Raw genomic sequence first — 12,738 nt, 5'->3', positions numbered from 1 at the left:
AGCCAAAATGTGTGTCAAATGACCATTTTAGATCAAATATTGTCCTGGCATACACACATCATAATCTCTAGACTGAAGAAAACATCTTTGTTTTTCACAGATCTGCACAAATATCACACAGTAATCCTTTGAAATATGTTTTTCAAATGAAAATGAGAATAATCATGTAAAAATCACCATCACCATGATTTTGCAAATCATATCACAATTTCAGTCAAAATAATCACAATTGGATATTTATTCAAAATCAATCAGCCCTAATCCATGCTATAATCTATACTAGGGTTGGGAATCGGTATTAGTCAGTATCGGTCTGATATGGGTTAAAATCACTGGATTGGACAGTCTTTGAAATGTCTCAGCACAAATTTGTTGTTAACAGCTTCATACGTATCTGATATTGGTATCAGTTCATACTGCAGTTATGATATCGGTATCAGTATCGATTGGACACAAAAAGTGGTATCGTACCATTCCTACTCTACACATATATGGACACATGGACATACATGCAGCCATACATACCCATAAATAATTATCAGATAACAATCAGACCCAATGATTATCCTTAGTTTCTGTTATATCAAAGTTCATTTAACTCTAATTTAAATTGTGTTAAAAGCTTCAGAGTTTGTAGCCATGTTGTGTTTGTGTACTGTTGGCTTTAATGGCATATCACTGTAGATTTGAGCAAATATAATAATGTGAAAAAGCAGGAACCTGCAATGCATCACCTGCACATGGTTTAAACAAACTCCACAGTATCTCCACAGTATTTTTGGCTCTGAAGTTAATGTTGGGATTGTGTTTATTATCTTTCCTGGAAAATAAAAATCATGAAAATAAGTTAAATGATTTAGTTCAAAGGTAATATCATAGTAGTGATGGTGTAAGTGTTTAAATGGTGCATGTAACCCATTTTAAGAGCCACTGAAGTTAGTGGACTAAAAATATCTGAAAGAACCACAGTTGCTTATTTATTCTGATGTGTAGTTTTCTTTTCCCCTGTTAAGAAATCAGAGAGCTCTTTGAGTCATCGTGGTTTCATAGAGAACCGCCGTCCTAACCTTTACAGAACCTTCCTCTTTGTGGGCGTTTGAGAAGAGACGGGAGGAGACGTAGAGGAGAGGGGTGAGACGGGTGGGGTGTGGGGTAGAGAGCGGGTGGGATGGACTCGGGGGTGGAGGAGGGGGCGGGGGCACTCTGTAAATAAGATGTCTAATTCATGGAGCGGATGTTTTGAAGGAAACAGACTGAGGATGTAGCTGCACTAACTGTACCCTCTGGGTCTTTTGCCCTCTCTCTGTTTTTACTGTGGAAATGAACTGAACTGGACCTGTTCTGTTTGGCTTTAGCTGGACCCTCACCTGTACCTGCAGCAGGACACATTCTCCATTGATACACTCCAGTTCCCTCTGTCTCCATGTAAAACCTCCCTGGCAAAGTAACAGTGAGTTGACTTCCAAAAGGCCCCTCTCATTACTCTCACTTCACCGCTTCTAGCCTCAGAGCTGCAGCTTGTCACTGGAAAAGAGTCAAATTTGAGAAGTTTCATGTCTAAATGGTGGCAACTGGTGTGACATAAGATATGGGACAGTTTTATCTGAAGCCTGAAGTCTGAAGAACACTGATAATTCTAACAGTACAATAGAAGAAGGCATTTAATGTGCTAAAAGTCTAGACATTTAGCTGAACTGAGTGCAAACATCGGTGCACATTGTACAAAACTTCTCCAGATAATTCACAGTAAGTGTTTGGGTGAGTGTCCTGCCTCCTGCTTGCTTGATCCAGGCTCGTCTGGATGTTTCCAACATTTTCCTACTGGTGTAAACACATTAGATCTGTTCAATCGAACTGCGTTCGTCATATCTGAACGGAAAATCTGTGTTAAATTCATGTCTACAAATTGTTTTATTCAAAGGTTTTTCGTGGTACTCTCGATATAAAACACAAAACAAAAACTCCATCTAGTCATCGTCAAATAATCCCTCAAGACAGAAAGACAATGGCTACCTTAACTCTTCTAAATATGCCCCCTGTCCCAAGATTACATTTTTCCAATGGAAAATATTCTGTTACTTGGCTCAGGAAGAATTAAAAGAGAAGAATTGTATGTGAAAATTAGGCGTATGGTTTAATAAAGACTGGTTTGAATTATATTATATCTATGTCTTCCACTTATCTGGGTTGGGGGTTGCGGGGGCAGTTGCCTTAGCAGGGAAGCCCAGACCACCTTCTCCCCAGCCACTTCCACCACCTCCTAAGGGGGCATCCTAAGGCGTTCCCATGCCAGCCGAGAGATATAATCCCTCCAGCATGCCAAAACATTTCTTCCTCTATTTTACATCTGGAATAATTCAAGATGGAACATTTTGAATTATCACAAAATCAGATTTTATAGGCTTTTACAACTCTGCATGCACATTTTGAAACATTCATCCAGGAAAATAAGTGATCATTTTCATTCATTTGATTATTTCTTTTAAATGTAAAATGACAATTACTAATTTGTTAATGTCACTGTACACCTGAAGATGATGAGTTAATGTTCTGCTCTTGTTTGTCAGTACAGCGGCTTGTTAATAGTAACACTTGAAAAACTCTATGTTCAGACACTTGTTTGTTGTATTATGTAATCTGGATATCTTTCCTCCCAGTGGCTAAATTTACCTCAAGCCTCTTACAGTAACAACTTAAGTTATAGCCATAGTTGGTTATAGACTGAAGTGAATTGTTGCATCATTCTGCAGGTGGACTATGACGTGACATGGTTTCATGTACAAACCTGACTTTTCCCACCTTTGACGCAATGCATACAATAAATAGAAGATCCTGCACATTCTCATACTTAATATTTACTCCTATTCCAGTTTTTCAGTTAAATTCAATATTTATTTTAAGTATTAATAGAGACAACAAGGAAAAAAAAAACTTGACTCCCGTCTCCTCTGTGGTGAAACAGCCTTTTCTTTCCACTCAGACAAGAGTCATTGCCAATGTCTCCTCACTGAATCACACCCATTTTTACAACATCATCGTCATTGTTTCTTGAAAAATATCATATTTTTTCTCTCTCCACTCAGTACCTGTAAGGAAACACCCAGGAATCTCTGCAGTTATGTTTGGATTCAAGTATTAAAAGTATCTGTACTTGTACTTTAAGTGAAAATGTATTCTTGGCAGCCTTTGGAAAGCCCTGTTCACACTACACCACTGTACTTGTGATCAGGAGTCTTGCAGTTGCCGTGTGTTCACTCTACACAATTGACCAGTGACGAGGAGTCTTCAAAATGCAAGAGACGTTTCCCCTCTCAGCATTTATATATGGGATCCAGGGAAATCCTGAAGTCCAGACAGTTAAATATTCAAAACCATCCTTGTCATTTTTTTTTGTCCTTCAAAGTTGTTGGGTCAGTGGAGGTGTTTGTTTCTCAGGCTGCGTCTGAGGACCTGTCTGACCTACTTCACTCTCAACCAGGTCCTTCAAAAACTGACACTCGTCTGTATTTATTTAGCTATTTATGTCCAAATGTACATGGAAGGAGAGTGTGTTTTCACTGTTTGTGTGTGTTTAGTGCATGTGTTCATCACTTAGCCTGGGTGTCCATGTGTATATGGGTGTATTTGCCCTTGTGCCTTTGTGTTGATGGTGTGTTGATGCTGTTTGTAGTGTGTGCGTGTTTGTGTGTGTGTGTATATGAGTGTGTGTTTTCTCAGTGTGGATCAGTAGCAAGGAAAGGAAACTGGTGGTGGAGGGAAAAGTAAATGAGTGGTAGTGTTATTTATTTGATTTGGCAAACTGCACCTTTAGCAGCAAAAAATCACTGGCCATATCACTAATTCCATCCATTTCTCAGTGGCCTGTGGGAATAATAGACTCTAAGAAGGGACAGAATGTGTGTGTGTGTGTGTGTGTGTTACCTTTTTAGGAAATTTTCTGGCATAAACACTGACCTTGTCAGGACCATGGAGAGTCCACATGGATACCAAATCCTAGCCCTAATGAGGCAGAACCTAATTTCTGAGTAACTGGTTAAGTTTAGGTCTAACATTTAGGTTAGGGTTAGGCATTAACTAGTTAAGGTTGGGGTGAATAATTATTGACCCATTTCCATTGTCAAGTGTCTCAGTATATTAATCTGTTCACTCTTTGTCTTCATCCCAGTCAAGTTTTCAACCAGATTTGTCCACCACCACTGCTCTTTTAAAATTCACAGACATTGTGTTCTCTTCTTTTGATAAAGGCCAATATTTACAGGCTCTATTTACTTTGATTTATCTAAAGCTTTTGACATGGTGACCTCTACCTCCTTCTTGATAAACTTTATTACTTTGGTTGAATTCCTATTTGCATAACCAATGTCAAAGTATTTCTTTTCAGGGCCATCAGTCCAACTTATTAATTATCAAAAAGGCTGTACCATAAGGCTCCACACTTTTTAAAAATTTCGTTAATGATCTCCCTGAGGTGTGTTCCATTCATTCATATGCTGATGACGCTGTTACTTTTCCATCTGTAACATTTCACACATTCAAAATTCCTCTCAGTCTGATTTTAGTCTGGTTCAAATTTGGTTCCACAACAACAAACTTGCACTGAATAAGGAGAAGTCCTGTCGTGTGTTTTTTGGTACTCATCACAACCTTTCTCAGCCTGTAAACTGTGATATTTATTTTTAAATTTCTAGACCAGCTGGACCCTAAACTTTCATTTAAACCTCATATTGTTAACATTATAAAAGGTTCACATGGTTGTTTACAATGACTGTGTTGATTATTGTACTTCTTTGTGCCTAGAAATGACTTTTTAAGATCTATAACATCCTCCATTTGCTCAATGAGTTTTTATATTCTCATCTTAAAACATGTTTTTCTGTCACACCTATAAATGGTCTTTGTATTATGTATTTATATGTATGTATTTATATGTATGTATATATATATATATATATATATATATATATATATATATATATATATATATATATATATATATATATATTTATTTTTTTTATGTATATGTTGGCTAGTTTCAGGACTCATACACTTCATTTGCATCCATGTACACAATATTGATTTTTTTTTCTTCTAATGACTAAAATTACATTACATGTCATTTAGCAGACGCTTTTAGCCAAAGCGACTTACAATAAAATCCTACAGTGAGTAAAAAATGTTTCTCTCGCTCTCTCTCTCTCTCTCTCTCTCTCTCTGACATTTGTACAGTCAAGACTCATTAAACACATCATTTGGTTCTTTCAGTCATGACGTCAGTGTTTATTTGAATTAAGGGCGGGGGAAGCCATATCCGATATGTGGTCATATCCACGTCAGGTTTGAACAGTCGTCCACAACAATCCCACTGTACTTACTTTGTACAATGATAACCTTCTGAACTTATCATTGTTTTTAAAGGACTGTTTGAGTAGCTGCCTGAAGACTAATGAGCATAATTATTTAATTGTCTTAGATAAAGTCAGGCATCCAACTGCACAGCACTACAGGAAACCCTTGGGTAAGGGAAGGATAGAAGATAGAAACCCACTTTAGACGTGAATCTGTCTGAGACTTATTTCATTACGTTTACATGCACAGTTTAATGTGCATGTCTAAGGCCATAGTCCGACTAATTTGGACGACTCATGGGCGATTTATCGGCCGTGCACGTCTGACTCCGCCTCTTGCAAGTGGCACGGTATCTCTATAGGCTAATGCATATTGAATCAGTTTCCTGTTGACCTCTACATCACAGAAAAAGAAACGGCGAGGTGGACAGTGAGATGGATTGTGCTGTGGTTCTGTATGTTTTTGTACCTGCTGTACATGTAAATTGTGATACAAATTAGATGGAGCATGGCTCTTGTGGTTGCTGTGTTGACGCCATATGATTTCCGGTAGTACTGCAGTTTATACGTTGTCTCCTTCTACTTCCGGGTCAAAACAGGAGAGAAATTTTGGCACAGAACGCTAAATCCGACTCCAGTCTGACTAAGCGTATACTGTACATGCAGGAGTAATCAGACTATGAATCGCATTATCCAGGTATGTTAGTCCATGTACATGACATTAAGAAAACAGTTGACTGCACTCTCGGCGCTACTTCCTATGATGAGAAGCAGCCGTGGACAGGGCTGAGTGAAACATGGCTGCCAGTGGGGACATCAGAAAAAACTGATGTTGGTCAACAATAACAAAAGGCTCACCTCATTAAATATATGTGTATGTTATCTAAAAAAATATTTAGCTGATTTTCTTGCCATAAAATGTAGCCCAGTGTTGCTATAGCTTTTCCAGCTTTAATAGATGTTCACCAACAGTCTCATCACCTGTAATTTCCAAAGCATATTCTCTATTTTTTTTGTTTTGTTTTTTAAAAGATACATCTTCTACTTCTAAAGGCCATGTGATGATACAAGACTTCAATTTAACAACCTGTTGCTGTACCTGGGAGTCACATTTAATCTGACACTTCTCATAAGTCATGTAATTCTTTTAAAAGCGCAAACAAGCCCCGAGGCGTTTTGTTTGGCTTCTGTTGGCCTTATTCAACTTCAAACAAAGCCCAGATGGAGAAATAGGAAGGCAGGTGCCTGCCGGGTGATAATGGTCAAATGATTTATCTCGAAGGGTAATTCATAAACTGCTGCAGATTTTATTATTTTGCTTTTGTGTGGATGTGAGGGATAATGATGATAAGGTATCAATGGCTGATTCTGGAAATGTGTTTAGGATAACGGCTGATGAGCGGTTCACAGTACTGTATGCTTTTCATTTGAAGATTTAAAATGCTGTCCTGAGCATATTTGAAAACTGTGATACACTTAATTATATAAATGATTTGTCAATGAGTGTCTTCAACATTACAATATATTTCAATATACACATTAAACATCCACTTTTTCAAAATGTTTCAGTATGATGTTTATCATATTTAATAAAACCACATTTAATATTCCAGGAGGTTTTTTTATCATCTTAATTAGTGTCAATGTTCCACCTGCCTTCATCTACACAGTTGTGAATGGTTATGGAAAGAAAATCCTCTTGGATAGAGCTGAGTAAAAACCAGTCAGACTTGTTCTGTCCCACCATCAGTCTGTTTGCTCTGAACCAGAATATCACCGGCTGCTCTGCTCTTCAACTCTGTGAGACGACGTGTTTAGCTCAACCTTTGTCAGATGGTTTGAACCAGTTTCTCTTCAATTAATCTCCCTGTAAATGTTAAAATATTAAAAATTCAATTTTTAATTTAGAAATTGTCAAGAATGTTCGTATCGATTGCGATTGGAAAAGAAACGTCCACATTTTTGTGACCACTAAACCATGGTGCATGTTGTAAGCAGACTAATCAACAACAACATGGATTGTGTTTACTCTTTTAATAACCTACAACCACAATCTTTTCCTAATAGTTTCTCTGTTAACTGTATCACAGGAAATGATGGTGTCAGCTGACTCCTTTTGACCTGTTAAACTATTTGTGTGAAACAGTCGTCACATCTGAAAATGAAATATTAATGACTATAATTAGGGCCAGTTTGAACGAGGGCTTTTCTGCATGGAGTTTGCATGTTCTCCGCGTGTGTGTGTGGGCTTTCTCCGGGTTCTCCGGGTTCTCCGGGTTCTCCGGTTTCCTTCCACAGTCCAAAAACATACAATATAGAATATACTCTAAATTGACAGTGAGAGTGAATGATTGTTTGTTGTTTGTCTCTATATGTGTCTCTGTGATTGACTGGCAAGCTGTCCAGGTTGTACCCCACCTATCGCCCTATGTCAGCTGAGATTGGCACGGTACTTATCGTGACCTTCCTGTTGAGGATAAAGCAGTAGAAAATGGATGAATTATTAGTATTTTCATCTGCGGGTGGAAAAACACAAAATTGAAATGATCTTCCTTTTTTTATTTCCAATTTTAATTGTAGTCATTTGAAACGTTCACAAATGCTTATTCAGCACATCAGGTAACTATGGTAGCGGATATGTCGGGGACAGAGTAACTCACATTTTGTGCAGTTTACATTAACTGCATTCCACTCCGAATGGGCCATTTCAGGTTGAGCCAGAAAAATGCGGTTTTGCTCAAATGCCCTCAGTGTTCCCACAATGCATGACACAATGGGAATAAAGGAGCTGGAAAAACTTACATGTGTAATTGACAACAGAATATTATGGTTTAAATGATGCACCTTTTGTCTCAGTCTGTTAGAATGGGACAATTTTGGAATAGAGTAAATGTTCTATACTATGCAGGTTTAGTAAGGTAGAGTTTGTGCTGTGGGGCAGAATTTTCTAAATTAAAATAATATTCTGTACATATATATTTAAAATCCTGGAGTGGAACAGCGTTCTGTTCTTTGTCCCTGAAAAGCTGACGTTTTCTGCAGATGCCTGGTCTTAATGTGGCGACAGTGATACGCTCAGTGACTGTGTAGCCTGTCCTGAATGAGCCTATAGATGCAGGGGTTTCTGGCTAAACTAGGGTTGAGGAGAAATTATGATGAGGCGAAATGTAGCCCTCATGAAAGAAACATTGACTGCACTTGATTGCCCTGAGATGATGGAGTGTAGACAGAGAGCGGAGTCACTGCGCCTCAGTGTCACGACAGGACGGAAACTGGAAAGCAACAGACCGAGCTGAAGAGATGTGGGTGTAACAGTAACGTCAGTTCTTTCATCCCTGCATGGACACACTGCCCACGTGCACACGCACATGCGAACGAACAAATCCACACCAAAGCAAAATATAACTGCAGAATTCTGTAGAGAGAGAGCGAGGAGATGGGTGCAAAGATAGAGCGGAATGGGGAGGAAGAAGGATGTGCTGCAGAGAGAGAGTGTGTGTGTGTGTGTGTGTGCTTGCGTGCGTGTGCGTGCGTGCGTGCGTGTGTGTGTGTGAGTCATGCATGAGTACACATTGTTAGTACGGTGAAAATCCTCACAGGTTCCTGGAAGGAATTAAAAAGGCTGACGTGACACCAGGATGCAAGACTGTAGGTCTCGCCCCTTTGCTGATCCATGTCAGGATGTGTGTGTGTGTGTGTGTGTGTGTGTGACACTTCTTCATGAGAAGCTCCACCTGAAACAGTCTGCACATTTCGACAGCTGTGGAAGAAAAACACTTAAATAATTAAAACTAAACTAAAAGGCAACGTAAATGACCGTATTTTCAAGTTTCAATAAATTAACAAAACTTTCAAAAACAAAATATATAGCAAATGATCAAAACATCTCCTCTTCACCACCTGCACAAATGATTTAAAACCGCAATTACCTTGTTGTACATGTCTGTCATTGACTGACCTGCCTTCCTGTGTGCAGCCTGACCGTGCTCTGACTGTGCGAAAAACATCACGGTCGCAATGGTCGCAAGTTCGATTCCACCCCTCGCTGACTGTACTTAATTCCATTGTAAGTCGCTTTGGATAAAAGCGTCTGCTAAATGACATGTAATGTAATGTAATGTAATGTAATGTGCTCGCACAGTCTTCAAAACACTAAAAACTTTGCTAAAGCAGAGTCAACTGCGAAAAAAATTGCAGAAAACCTGCAACAGATATCGACAGTTCTACTACAGATTGCTTGCATTTTGTCAGTGTCGGCTATTATTTCTAGCTTTTCCAGACTCACTGACCTTTACCTTCAAGAAACTAGTGTGAGAGAGAGTTAAATTAAAGTTATTTTATAGTGACCTGACAGTTGACAGTTTGTACAGATTCACTTCATGTTTCAACTTGTATTATTTACTCACTCCCCTGGGAGCTTGCAGTGTTTGTTTTTTTTGTTTTTTTTCAATGGTCAGTTCTCTATCACCCAAACTAAAATACCTCTAATATTACTAAAGGTACAGCATGACATTTTGTACTGATGTTAACGTTACACACAGATGTTTCACTCACTGTCCTTTCCTTATTTGTTTCTTACCTGTTGTCCGTTAATTGAATGCTGTTTATTGAGTGGCTCAATTTATTATTGCATTCATTAATATTAAGAACTTTCCATGCAGTTTCCGTGCATGTCCCAGGTTGCCCCCACCACTGCACAGAGACCCAGCCTTCCCTGCATGTGCGCTTCCTCGGTGTTGATTTGATCTTTATTTGGCCTTTTCACCGCAGCTCTTTGAATAAAGCTACTGAACACGTTTACGGGAAGCGCACAGCACAACATCACAACCGCCCCCCCTAACACTTCCAAACCGAAACTCTCCAAATTGGTTTTTACAAAACCTGCCAATTTGCAGGGACGAGTTTAGACCCCACCTCCCCCTTCGCTCCATCTCTCTCTTTTTCTCCAGGACAACCTACAGGACGAGTCATGGCCCCAAAGAGGCTGCTTCTAAATTTAAACCTGCAAAAAGGGTGGCTTTGTAAACCCCAAGGTGGCTTCAGAGGGAGAGAGTGATCTAGAGGGAGAAACGGGGTGGGGGAGATGGGGAGGAAAGAGAGAGAGATCAAGGAAGAAAAACAGGGTGGAAAATGAGTGTGAGAAGGTGCAGTAGTCAGTAGGAACTTGACGTGTATAAGTATCAGATAATTATTTAATGGTATTTTCTTTTCTCAAGATGGAGAAATATGTGGAAACAGTTGGTGTTCAAACTTTCAGTGATAACATATTGTCTGAATGCCCCTGCTTTGATAGAGTGAAGGAACTGGACACGGAAACACAACTTTACCTACACAATCTTTTTCTCTGTCTTTTAAACTTGGCGTTGTTTGAAGAAATGGCTTCATACACAGCAAACACCCCAAAACAACTCCCATCGCCGGTGGATTAAAAAACAATTTGATTGAAGAAAAACTAAAAACATTTGCTGATTCTTCTAAACGTGTTCTTATGTTTATGGTCACAATAGGGGATTTTTAAATCTGACTCGATTTAAAATAATGTGGGAGACCACAGACGCAGCAAACTTTGTATCCCAATTCTCAATGTTTTGTTCCTGAGAAAGCACAGATTAGACGATCCAGTCAAGACACACACAAACGATTTCAGGGATTTGGGATCACACAGAAACTCGCGTGACTTAACGGGACTTCAGAGCGTAAACAGACATGGAGGCGAACTGTCGGCGGCGTCAGTTAATATGAATGAAGTCATGACTGAGAAGACGGAATTGACTTGGTTTGTACAAGTTACCGTCCTTTCAGAAGTAACTTTCGGCTTCCGGTAGCTGCTCGCATCCGCTTCAAGACTCTAGTGCTTGCGTTCCATGCTACAAACGGATCCGGTCCAGCCTACATCCAGGACATGATCAAAACCTACACCCCAGCCCGCCCACTCCGCTCTGCATCGACAAACCGGCTCGCTGCCCCCTCACTGAGAGGATCGCAGAGGCACTCGCAGAACTCGAGACTGTTCACTGTCCTCGCTCCCAAATGGTGGAACGACCTCCCCATCGACATCCGGACAGCTGAAAGCCTCCACATCTTCCGACGCCGACTAAAAACACATTTCTTCCGACTCTACCTCGACTAAGACGACAAAAAAAAAACAAAAAAAAAAAACTTGTACATCGCACTTATGACTAGCACTTAATTGTTTGTTCTACTTGAAGCTCTTACTTACTTCTAGCTCTTATATGTACCCAAATGTTTAAATGCACTTTTGTAAGTCGCTTTGGATAAAAGCGTCTGCTAAATGACATGTAATGTAATGTAATGTAAAAGTACGCAACATCCATTTCCAGGTCAACCCGCTCTTATTGGTTATTGCGAGGTTCTGCTCAAACATGTTACTACTACATAACACTTGAAATCAGGAAGACTCTGATGTATCTGATGACACTAATATCGTGTCTGTTAATCCCTCACACTAAAGGGTAATTGTTCAAATCAGCCCAAACTGTAGAGCAGACTCAAGAGTTAGTAACATCATCTAATGGTGAGACTTCAGATTGCAACAAATGCAGGATTCTCTTTTGCTCACCCTTTCCCAAGCATGTCATGTCAAACTATGGTGGCCTTCACATACCAGAAAGGATGCTGATTGTCTTGGTTTGCATAGTAAGCTTCTACTTCAAAAAATGCGTCATGTTTTGTCCGTTCTGGCATAAAGCAAGGCTTCTGCCTAACGTACATTTGAAAAGGCTTCTTCTACAAAGACTAGAAAAACACTTTTCATTTTACTGCACATTTACACTTTACAAACATATTTATGAGGAGTATATTCACATTTTACTCACATTTGTAAGCAGAGGGTTTTTTGCTCAGGACTCAAGGGTTAGGTTAGTGTTAGGGGCATTTTCTCATATATGACATAGTTTTAGGCTGGAAAGTTTTGCATTTTATATGTTTTAAAGCATATTTTCAACAAGTTTATGGCCTTTAACTTAAACATGTGCAGCCATATTTTGGGCTGTAAACCCTGCAGCACTGCTTTGGCTGCTGTAGCTGAGCTTTAGTCACCTTACCTTAGCCATACTTAATAAATAGGGATTTATTTACATGATAAATATCACAGTATATCAGCGGCATTGCTTGCGGTACAGTTAGTGCAAAGACAGCTGAAGCTTCATGTGTTGCTTGGGTCTGCGACAGCGGTGATAAGGAGACTTGTATTTCCTGTATTTTACGTCTGCACAACATTTCCATGCATGTTGTTGCCCTCTGTACTCAGTTATAGGCAACAAATTCAACAACAAAAATGGCCGTTTGTGGCTGATGGTTGAAATGAACAAGTGGCACAAAAACACAAGTCAGAGACTGTAAAACAGAAAAAGAGAGGGAGAAAAAGAGCGAG

The sequence above is a fragment of the Solea senegalensis genome, linkage group LG8 (assembly GCF_019176455.1).
Source record: "Solea senegalensis isolate Sse05_10M linkage group LG8, IFAPA_SoseM_1, whole genome shotgun sequence".
NCBI classification, from domain to species: domain Eukaryota; kingdom Metazoa; phylum Chordata; class Actinopteri; order Pleuronectiformes; family Soleidae; genus Solea; species Solea senegalensis.
This window is presented reverse-complemented; position numbering follows the sequence as displayed.